We start from the raw sequence: 13,136 nt of genomic DNA on the forward strand, positions 1-13,136 counted from the left end.
TACTCATGTGACATCAGTGTAACTTCTTCATTAGACTAATTGCAATGACATAATTATAGTATACCGTTATTTTTAAAAAATTAATATAGTTAAACGTTACCTTTTAATATAATTTATATAATAATTTTCTTATTTCGCTATACTTACCATAATAATGAAAGAACAATAACTCTATATTTAAAATTAAAAGGACTTCGTTCCTGTATAACTAACCATATGTTTTGTAATCAAACTCCTCCACTAACTAATAGGAGTTCCCAAAGTCAAACTCATCACGCCATTATCAATTTAGTCCTTTCATGCTTTGTAACCTCCAAAGGAGGACCATAAATCCATAATGTTAAAAGTGATGTTAAAAAAGGTGTGATTAAGGCCAAAGAATGATTAAAGATATTCCACTTTGTCTCCCTCCATAATTTAAAAAAAAAAAAAAAACAAAAACAATAAAATTTCCACTTTGAGCATATTCATCGTATTGCACGTGCACCGCACGATCCAAATACAAAAATTCTCCAATAAAACGACAATGTTCAAGGTAAAAATTAGAGCACTTAAGGCAAGATGAGATAATGTTATTGGAGCAATTTCGATGGCTTTATTCATAAAAATTTTGTGTTGCATATATTTGGAAAAGTGCTTCTGTCGACAATGAATGAAAAGCTAGGTCTACAAGAACGCATGCAAGAGAATCTTATCATATCATAAACGGAGTAAGATAATAACTTGGTGTCGGTTAAAATTAATATAAAAACGAGAGCCATAAGCACTTTGAATTAGTGGAAAATAGACATTGGACCTAAAAGATTTTGCTTGAGAATCAAGGCAAGCACTCACTCGCAAATCGCAATGATGTTTTCTTCCAATAAAATTCTTATGATATCACCAATTCAATCGGATTTCAAAATTCTAAGCCAAAATGTTTATAAAACAAAAATAATAATAATAATAAAAGGGCACTTCCGCCAATCAAAGTGAAAATGCGCTTAATTATTTTTTATATATACAATCATGTATACGTGGCCTTGTGTTTAATTAACTATGGATTATCAAGCTTTCACGATCAGTGTCATCACATCATTATTTATGTATTTTGTTCACCTCAAGTTCCAGGAAGGATCTTACAAATGAAATCAAGAGAGAATCTTGCTGACAATCCCCTTCACACTTTTTTTTCCTCCCTTTCATTAATTAGAGGAAAGGGTCCCTTTCGCAATTCTATTAACCCTTTTAATTTTCTTTATATATATATATATATCAAATATAAGGAAAGAAAACCTATAAATTTAGGTCTCTAACTCTTATTAAAATTACCAAATCACTTTTACGGTATTGGGTAATGACTATGAACATCATACTATGTAATTATACAATAATATTAGAGATGTAATATTTGAGTCATAACTTAGATCTCAAATACTGTGCATCACTTATCTACTTGATGATGGGTCTTAAAGTTTGTAAAATTATATAACTACCATCTAATAAATGAATGTCATGTTAATCGAGACTTAAACTGAAACTTGGATGTTGGAATGTCCCGCATTGCTTGTAACAATATTAGAGTGTACTTCAATTATTTCAATAGAAATTTACTAATTATCTGATTAGAGACCTATTTAATACACATTGACAACCTATATCCTTATAGATATTTCATAAAAATTTGGGGATCCAACTCTTATTACCCTAAAAAGATTTAAACAATAATTTTCATTATTTTATTTTATTTCTTTTTCATGAATTGACCATTCCATCAATAAAATTATGGGCCATATATGAGAATTTATTCTCCTTTTTTTAATGGATCAAAAATTCAAGTGTTAAAATTGACCATCACTCAATCGTTGTTTGAGTTTACTGTTTGAAGAGAGTAAATCCAAACAAAGATCTTGTCATGTTGTTACGACCAATTCTAAATTTTACAGCTTCAACTTCATTAAAATACATTTACTGAGAAATGGCCCTGAAATTTAGTATTGAAAAGTCAATTCATGGAAAGAAAAGAAAAAAAAGAACATATATAACAACGACGGGCTTTTCTGATTATTTTTTATTATGGCCCCACTATGGACCTCTTCAATTTATAGAGTTTATGCTATAACATACTTAAGTTTATAATTTTGTTATTTGTAGCTCCATCGAATCAAAATCTCAATGGTTCAGATTTAATTTGATGGGGACCATAATGGTGAAATTATAAATTTGAGTAGTCTAAAATATAAAATTTGTAAAATTGAGGAGACCAACGTTGGGGCCATAATGGAGAAACAATAATTGTTTTGTATTCTATAACCGAAATATGTAAAATTAGGGAGCCAAGAGCCAACATGCAACATAGTACATGTAAGTGAGTGAAATTTCAATCATGTCCTTTAGCTCTCCCCTGCTTGTGCTATTACTTCCAGGATAGGTGGCCTATTACTATTAGCGAACTATTCTTTTCAAGGGTAAGTGGGGATACTGCTTTCAAACAGTAATATTATTATTTTTTATTTCAATTCCAACGCCTATAAAGTACAAATTATTTTCTACTTCACACTATTACCAAAATTTAGAATTCTACACATACTAAAGAAAAAATTGAAACCCACACCATTCTTCAGACCTAATTTTCTTGAAATATCTACAGATAGCAGCCTACTCCAAATAGTTGGGTAAATGCTTCTTTCTCAGGTAGTGGAGGTGTGAAAATAAAAGGGTTTTATTAGTCGGAGATTAAGACAAAATTGAAGAAAAACTAAGATAATACTTTGGCTACATAATAAGAGTTGTTGAGATATATATTGATTTGGACACAAAATTTAGGTGAAGAAAATTTGGAAAATAATTCACAAGCTAAACTTTTTGACTCAAAGTTTCACTTTTTTGCACTAAACTATTAATTCTTCAAATATTTTTTTCAAAGTTTGAATATTCTAACCCTCTCAACATTTTACACAAGAAGAATTGATTATGAATCTTAAATTGGTATCATATGGAGGATGTTGAAGTTATTTAGTAAATCCAATCATGTTAGATACCTATTCAACATGAGAAGTTGAAGTTATTTGTATGAAATTAATCTTCATAATGTGAAAGTAGAAAATTCATGTGACTCAACAAGAGAATGTTAAGATAGAAAATTCACGTGACTCAACAAGAGAATGCACAAAAGAGTTTCATGATTAATGCATTATTCATAAACTTTGTCATTTACACTAGCTAAAATTATTTGAATAGAGAAAGTGGAAACTTTTTTTTTAATATGAGATTTTATTCAATAAATAAGCATCGCCAGATACGTCTGACAATTTTATTCTCTTCTCATATATAGGTTAGCATACTTTCCTGAATGCAATATTATTAAATATTTGATAATACATAAGTATGTGTCAATCGTTTAACATAGTTCAAGTAGTTGCATATTTCTAAATTACAAGTTTCCTTTTAATTATATATATATATATATAAATATATAATGCAAATAATAAGTGTATAAATCTAATAGAAACAAGTTATAATTAAAGCCTATAGCTCAGTATATGAAGCCCATCCAAAAATAAACTCCAACATTCATATGAGATAAATCAAATACTCTACCCTAAGGTTAAGGAAAAGAAATATCAGCTAACTCGACAGCAGAATTGCTGACTTCTAAATTACAACTTAAATATTGAAAATATATTAATTCGTATTACGTATCTAAGCCCTAGCTAAGCTATGTTTACATGCAAGTGTGAACTGAAAATTTTCCCAAAACCTTGAACCATGAGAAAAAAAAAAGGCTTAGGCAAAATGATTACATATTTCTTTTCGGTGGGTGACTTTCTAGCAAACTTATATTTCTTTTTTCTACCAATATTATAAAATTCTTATTCTTGGCTTGAGTTGAGTCTTCACTCATGTCGTGCTTCTATATTAGGGGGGTCTAGACCACGCCAAATATATCCAAAACTGGGTAAATATTATTTAGAAGACAAAAAGTTGCCTAAATTCCACCGATTTGGGGCCCTTTGCTTTGAATTTCATGCCTTAATGTTGTTTCAATTCATTTGAAATTCTAGTTGCTTCCTTCCCTCCTTTTTCTTTTTTTCTTTATTTTACCAACCGAAAGAGATTCATTCTCTTTTCTACTCCAACGGTCGAAAGCATGCCCTCATGTGGGTTCACAAATCTCACATCCAAAGGTCATCATATCACCAAATAAATTTTGTTGAAGATCTCAGCCGTTGAGTTAATTCCAAGGTTTTGACCATAACTATGCCTAATTGAATTGTCTTAAACGGCGGGTTATTCAAATATACTTTATTCTTTTTGAATATAATGATTGCTTCACCTAATTTACCTGCCTACAGCATACTTCTTGGTTTCTCTATGGGCAGCAAGTAATGCAATTTGTTTTAATAACTTCCCCGATTTACACTCTTTGAACTTGATTGCGGATGAACTGATTAGATGTTTACATGTGGATTTGAAATTATGATAAAAATGAATTAACATATATATTATGATCCCATGTGCATTTTGGCTCCAAGATTAAACAAATGTGGCTTTTGGGTGCCTTTATTTTTATAATATGCCCCTATCATAAAGTTCTTGGTGTTGCTGACTTTAGCATAAACAATGAAATAATTTGTTAAATGAGCTCTCGACTAACATTATATTGTGAAATTTAATACAAGGAACGTGTTTCATTTCTGATAAATGTTATATTTACCACTTACACTCCTATTACATTTTTAATTTCTTATTTTATCTATTTTATTAATAGATAATAGAATTAGTTGTTAAAATAAGAACAAAACATCATTTAAGGCGTAATTCTTTAAAATTTAATTTAAAATCTGACGCAAGCCATTGGAATTAAAATTTTTTTTGATAATTACCTAGGATTAATTCGTTTCATCTTCTCTTTAATTGTGACACCAAACTATTTAGAAATGTTATAAAATCATCTAAAAAGGGGTAAAATACAAATGAATAAAAAACTATTAACATTCTATGTTACCTCTTAACAGAATGAATGAAGTAATTAAAATCTAATACATATATAAGCTTTAAATATAAAAATCTATTAAAAATAAAATATGCATTCTCCCTTTAATGTAAATCTACGCCATAAATTTTATATGAAAAGAGTTTAGATCTTCTATCTAATTATGTACTGAATTTAACATTATATTTTTCATGGATACCAAGAGACTTTAGCGGTTAATTGACAAAATTTTCCAACTTGAAAAATGAGTTGTTGTATATTTTTTTTCTTGGATTGTGGAGCTTGAATCCATGTTGTTGGAGAACATTTGATTGACTAAGTGCTAGTAGACCCCATATATAATTGACTGAAAAACAATAATAATTGGTCCCATTTTGTCAAAGATATTGGCATTAAGGAGCTGATTATGAGTAGTTAGTTATGCACCCACATTAGCTTTTCCATCATATGCTCTTTAAAATAAAATTAATTATGGTTATATATCTTGATTCTTTCATTTCTCTTTTCTTCCTTACCTTGTTTACTTTTAATGTTGAAAATGTGGATCATCAGTGAAGCATGAGAATTGAGAATGCATGCCCCAAAATAAAAGTACTTTATAATCAAATACATAAAGCACAGCATGAGCCATGATTAATTGGTTATCAAAAACCGGAGAAACAAAAAGTTGAAACTAAGAAAAGCATAATAAACGGAGCGTTTGATGCATGGTTCATTTTCTTGCGATAAAGTCTTAAAACTGAATAAATAAATGCGAAAATGAGGGTTATCCCCTATTATTTGAAGAAATTGAACAAAATACCCTCTTGTTTTAAAATAAGTTCAAGCCCCCATGTAGTTATAATGATATTGGTTTTATATATTATGTTATTACTCTACCCCTAGTCTTAATGTTAGTCATAAAATTTAAATTTTTTGATGATTTTTTTAAAACAAAATAACTCATATGCCCTTAATGAGTAAATTAATTTAATAATAAATTTTGTAAGTTATAGAGAAAAATTACCAGTAAGAAAAATTTTATGGATATCCTTAATAGTTGTATAAACCGGCTTGCCAAAATATATGCTAAGTGTATGAAATCTAAGATTCTAAATATACTTGTCAAAACATAAAAAAGAAAACAATTGAAGAACATATTCAAATACATATACAAATAAAGGCTGAATAAATAATTGGACTAAACACAATAAACTCATCAACAATTCACTGCAAATGAATAATATACAATAAATTAAAGAGAGAAAACAAATCATTATATGAAATATGGAAGGGATATATAAGCAACCACAGAAAAAATAATAAATCACACACCTTTATTACTGTTTGATAAGAAATAATTAATTCAAATTGCTCAATTAGCATAAGCAAGTAAGCACGCAACAATATCAATGGTGGTAAACAACAAAGGTGTTTGGTATGATCCAATCTATGCTTTTCCAACGAAACAACTAATTGTGTGCCATATTAAGAAACAGATAAAATACCTTAAATTTGTTATATTCATTTAGATGAATACTTTATACAATTACTAGGGATATTTATGATATTTTTCCCTACTTGTGATTTTTCACCGTACTTTGCAATTTGTTATTAAATTAATTTAATCATTAATTGTATATAAGGCATTTTGCTTAAAAAAATATTCTCAAAATATTTAAATTTTATGGTTAACATTAAAACTAGGGGCAGAATAGTACAAATATAATATTAACATTATAACTGCAGAGAGATGTGGATCTATTTTAAAACATGAAGTGCATTTTGCTTAATTTCTTTAAACAATTGGGGGTAATCCTCATTTCCTAATAAATAAATAGATAAAATGAAATAACATGATTTTACTAGGAGATATATATCAAACTAAAATTAGTTTAATTATTTGTAGAAATAAACATGTATCATCTCGTAGCCAAATACTAACACAAAATATTGTTGTATGAAACAAAATAATTCAGACTAAAAAGTTAGATTATCATTAGTAGTAGCAGACCCCGACACTCAAATTAAGGGGACTAATTCAAAAATTTTAAATTATATTTGGGGTACTTAATTCTTTTTACTGTTTACTTAAATACATTTAAAGTCTCAACAGCTATTATTTGTTTTAAATTAAAAAAGTAATAAATTATTCATTTTAAATGTTGAGCTCATTGTGGCTGTATTTGTGAAAATATCCTTTTAGTAAGTAATCTCCAACAAAATATCTTAAAAATAAAATTATATGGCTATTAGGATTTGAAGTAAGTCTCTAAAACCACTAAATAATAATATTATTGGTAAATTACAAATATTTTATCCTTTTTTTTAATTTAACTCTTAAGGGGCTTTGAGCACATTTAAAACAAAAAATAATTGTCCATAGGGGATTGAAGCCTCTCTTGAGCCTTAAGTTTTATTTACTTTTATATAATAATAGGGTTTTTATTTTATTTTCAAATATGTTCCTAATTCAATTATTTTTTTTATCAATTAGAGTTAGTGACTTATTTTTAAAATGATTAAATTATATATTTATTGAATAAATTGAAATTACTAGGCTAAAATATTGTTATTGCTTCAACTTATTATAACATTATCACTAGTATTAGAAAGTTTGAAAAAAAAAAAACACATGGTAGCAATTAAAATTTTCACAATATCGTGGTTAAAATTTTTTATAATTATAATTGCTCATTTTCTTTCCATTATATCGAAAATTAAAAAGGATTTCAAAAATAGATTTTTATGGTACAATTTTAATAATTTATGGAGAAAAGCATACCTATACTCTCAAGGTTTCAGAAAATACTTCCAAAGATTGGAAAAATAGTCATGTAGATCCCCCAAGTTTTCAGTAAGAGACACTAAGATTCTCTTAAACTATAATACCCCTTGTATATAGTAACTAAAAAATTTGAATTAAGTACAAATATAATTTAAATAGTTTAATTAGTCTAGCAGACTAATAATATTAGAATATAATTTAATATATAAAGTAATTTTTAAAATATAAAATATTATATTTGTTTTAATAATATATTTGTATTTATTATAAAAAAATTAAATAAAAGTTTGGTTTAAATAGATTTTACTATTAATAAAATATATCTCATGTTTTAATAATATAAAAATTGTTTTATACAATATTAAAAATAATTTTAAATTTTTATATATTTATTTTAATATCAGGTTTTTATTTAATACAAAATTTAGTTTAATATAATATAAGAATGTAAAGTACAAAAATATTTAAATTATTTTAAAATGTACATATTGTTATATTTATTTTAATATTATATTTATATTTATTATAAAACATTAAAATTAAGCTTTTGAGTTAATAGAGGCGAAGCATATTATAATTAAAAGGAGGTCTCAGTATCCCTCGTAAAAAATTTGAAAGTCTACCTTACTATTCTTTTATACCTTGAGGACATAAGCATCTTTTTACCTAGTTTATATTATAAATTTGTTTGTTGTATCATTGTCAATATATATATCCCCATATCTTATAACTAATGTAAGATACACCCCTCACATAAACAGTACATGAACCCCATATATACACTATTCATACAAGGGAATGTATCTTAAGTTAGTTGTAAGATAGGGATTGCCATATATATATATATATGGCAATCCCTATACGGCAATCCCTATACCCTCAACAGTATACACTGTTTATATGAGGGGATCAATCCCTATACCCTCAACAGTATACACTGTTCATATGAGGGGATATATCTTAGGTTAGTTACAAGAAGACATGGATTGCCATATATACACACACACAGAGTACCGATCTGGACCAGGATTTTCTCAATCTGCCGACAGTTTTTGTTTACTAATATATGGCAGGCCGCAGGCAAGTAGTAATCCAAAATATCAATTTCAATCAGATTTATAGCTGCAAAAAGTTGACTACTTTTGTATTGTTACACTGACATGCGCATGTTCTTGCTTCTCTCAGAGTTGCGCGTGGCTACATCTCTATAGACCTATTCAAAATACGTTTGTTTTCGGTTTTGATGTGAAAATTTGGCGACGGCTACATGTTTTTGGAAAATGTGAAATGCAGAATTGTTATTGTCAGCGACTCGACCTGTTGCGTGGATCTTGGCGTGTAACGATGGATTGTCAAATTTATAACGCCAATCTTTTGTCTGTAATTTGTGATTGGGATCATACGGAGCTGCCATTTCACATGCATATATGGCAAATAATCAAAATCATTATGTGATGTGTGTTCATGAGGCAAGAGTATGGTATACACATTATAATACATACATACATGCATATACATAAACACACACACATATACATTTTATATATGTATATGTGTATGTAATATTAAAAGTGTTCTAGTCATCAAACCCTAACTATATTAAAGTTAGGGAAAAATAAAAAGATAAAAAAAATACAAACTCTAATACACTGTATTTTTTATCCTGTAATATATTGAAATTTATTTTTTTATCTTTTAATTTAATTTTAACTTTAATATTGATATATACATAGTAACTTTTTTTATGAGAGATTAAGTAAGTGATAAGCTAAAAGTAAAAAAAAAAATATTACATGATAAAATATACTGCAATACAATAAAATGTATGTTTTACGTGTCTTTTAGTTTATCTCTTATTTTAATAACTTAAGTTTTGTGTGTGTGTGTAGTTATGAAAGTCATCAATCCACCTTTTTTTTCTCTTATCTTTTGACCAAATATAGGGATAATTTGATATTTTTAAAAGTAAATTGGTAATTTGATGATAATTAATTCATGTGGGGATAATTTGAAATTCACCCAAATATGTATTAATACTTTTGGGGGATAAATTGAAGACTATTAATCTAAGGAGGGGTATTTTTAACAAAAATGAGGGATAAATTGAAGTTTTTAAAAGTAAAAGGGACAATTTGACGATAATCAATTCATAAGGGGAGTAATTTGAAATTAGCCCATCTATTTACTTCTAAGAAGAGGAAAAAAAAGTCATCAATGCGCACACTATTTGTTATCATCTTCCGAATAAAAATAGGAGATAAATTGAAATTTTATACTAATGTCAGGCAAAAGTAAAGATTGCTATTCTATCTCGGAGTGAATTGAAGAATCAAGACCGCACGTTGATTTGGAGGATGAATCATATTGTTTGATTATATCCTTTTTATATTATCGAATTTCTTGTATAAATAGGGCCATTAAAAATAATAAAGGTAACTAATGTGTGCATGCGAGAATGATACCTTCGTGTGATTCCTAATAATATGTGTAATTGAATGACATTAATGTCCTTTTAATTTTTTTTTTTTGTCTGAACCACGAGGTGGTCCTAAGTGGGCCCCAACTGTGGGAGGCACTTTTAAGTTCGTACCACAACCTAGACTAATCCTCCTCTCGTATGGAGTCGCTACTTTGACCAACACTTAATATGTGTAATTGAATGACATTGAGGTCCTTTTAATTTTAATTTTTTTTGTCTGAACCACGAGGTGGTTTTGAGTGGGTCTCAACTGTGGGAGGCAGCTTTAAGCTCGTACCACAACCCAGACTAATAAAAATTGTTACTTTTTTTATAAATATAAATATAAATATATATTTGAAATTATTTTAATTACTTTTAATAGTGTACGTAGTTGGTGTCGTAATTAAAATAATTTTAAATAAATAAATATTTATTTATTTATTTATTTATGAAAAAAGTAACAATTTTAAAAAGAAAAATTCTAATATTTTGTATTATTTGTAAATATTACAACATGTCATCACGTTGAAAACCCATTTGAGTCTCTTAAAGTTCTAGCTTAAAGACTATTATATTAAACAATAAATTAAAACAAAATGAAATGCATGTAAAATATATACTATGAGAATTAATTAAAACAATTTGCAATTAACTTGTATTTAAAGGTTTAAACGTATTTTATCAATATACACTGTAAAATAGTCTACATATATTTAATTTTTACCTCCCCCCCACAAAAAAAAAAAAGATTGTGCATCACAAAAACCGGCACTTTTAGGTATGATTTGAGTAATGATTTAGATTATTGCTATAATAATGAGGTTCAATCAGGATTGGCCACTGTTTGCCGTTGATTTTATTCTTGGCAAAAGTCAATGGTTTAAGGCGTGGATGTCACTTACCAAACCAAAGTCAATGAGAGATCTAAACTATTTTTCTTCCGGAGTTAAAAAAAAAAAAACGCTTTCTTATTGGTTGATGATAACGGAAATAGGAATTTTTTTTTTGGGGGGGGTGCTTTTGAAAGAGAAACATTTACATTCAACAAACGATGTCAAGAAGAACTCATGATTATTTTTTGGTTATCAAAGGAGATTTTGCAAACTTGAGATGATTGTTGTTCATAATTATGGTTGTTGATTTGTCGAAAGCACTTACTTTTGATAAAACCACTTAACAATATAATGGTAATCAGTAGATATTAACAGAGGATCTTTATTAAAAGGTGCCACTATGCTTTATGATGGGGCATGTTAGACACTAAGCATTGTGTCTTAGCAGTGAAGGCACTGAAATTATCATACTGTTGGTCGGTAAACATAAAAATATCCAAACAAGAAATTGTAAGCATTTGGTTTTTTACAAGATACCAACATATATATATATATATATATATATATATATAATTAACTAAAATGCCGTAAGGTATAAAATTTAAATTGGAAAACAGCAAGTAAATAAAAAGCCATATAATTTCTAATATGACATTTTAATTATAAAATTCAATGAAACTTCTTATGTATGCATAATAAATAATAATTTAAGAGAGAACATTTGAAGTAATCCTATTAAAACCATTGTACCTAAATTTTCTTCCCTCAATTCAAATTCATGATGCCCATGTTCATATATATATATATGTATGTATTTTTTTTTAATTAAATATTTTATACCATGTATTGACACAACAACATCAAGAGAGAAATTTGTGTAGGTCAGTCTCACCACCTCAACACCTCAACACCTCGACACCTCAACGTGGTAAGGTGTTGGAATAGACTGTGTTACTTTGATTTTTATATTAAATTTTATGAATTCCAAAGTGGAGCCCGCTCAAGGTCCTCTTATCAGACCTGTCAACATCCAAATGATAAAATTTCTCAGTGGCTCATCCTGCCATCTGAGTCCGGCTGATGTGGTAGGATTAGCGTACGCAAATTTTTCTCCAAATGCAGAAATGTTGCCGCATGCGTCCAGTCAACTATACATATCAAATTATCTATTAAAACGATTTCTATTTACATATTTATATTATATTTTATTAATTAAGAAGAACGATTATACTAATCCCGAACTTTCAAATCCTAATCCTCATCCTGATCCAAACTTTTAACTACGACATAATCAAACATCTTAAACCACTCAATTTTTACGTAAATTTGACTGATGAATTACCAAACAATGAAGTCTAATTTACTAAAGTAAAATTATCATTTAACTACTAAAGTTTTACTGACATATCATGTCAGTACCAAGATTTATCGAAAAGTGTATTTTACTATCAAAGTTTTGCGCCGTTATCAATTCACTTTTTCTTAACGAAATGGTAGTGAATTAATAACGACCTAAAATTTTGATAGTAAAATATATTTTTTGATAAACTTTAGTACTGACGTGATATATCAGTAAAACTTTAGTAGTTAAATGATAATATTCCTTTGCTAAAATACGGTCGCAACCCCTTTAGTACGCTATTTCCAAACTCCAAGAAAGTGTGCTCAACTATCTTGGCTAAACTTTATAACAAAGACTGCTGAGTATTTGCTTTATTGTCTAGAGACTAGAATCCTTTCTTTATCTCTTCTCTTTGTCTCAATTTCTTTTATCCTCCCTCAAATTCCAGTATCTTAGCTTTGGTTATATCTTCCCATTTGAGTACTTTTGGAGATTTTGGTCCATATATAGGTTCACACCACCATTTGAGAGAATTTCATGCAGCACGTGAATAGCTGAGATAATTCCAAAGGCGTGGAACACAAGGGATGGGAGCGAACTTTTTTTGTACATATATACATTGGATCCACAACTCCATAATTTATTCAACATCATATTTATTAATTATATACATATATGTTTAATTATTAGGGTTTTTCCTATAGTACTATAGACACAGACTTTTAATATCTTTGTTCTTTTTAACGTGTTAACGTGAA

Source organism: Citrus clementina, unplaced genomic scaffold, assembly GCF_000493195.1.
Source record: "Citrus clementina cultivar Clemenules unplaced genomic scaffold, Citrus_clementina_v1.0 scaffold_2, whole genome shotgun sequence".
Lineage (NCBI taxonomy): Eukaryota > Viridiplantae > Streptophyta > Magnoliopsida > Sapindales > Rutaceae > Citrus > Citrus x clementina.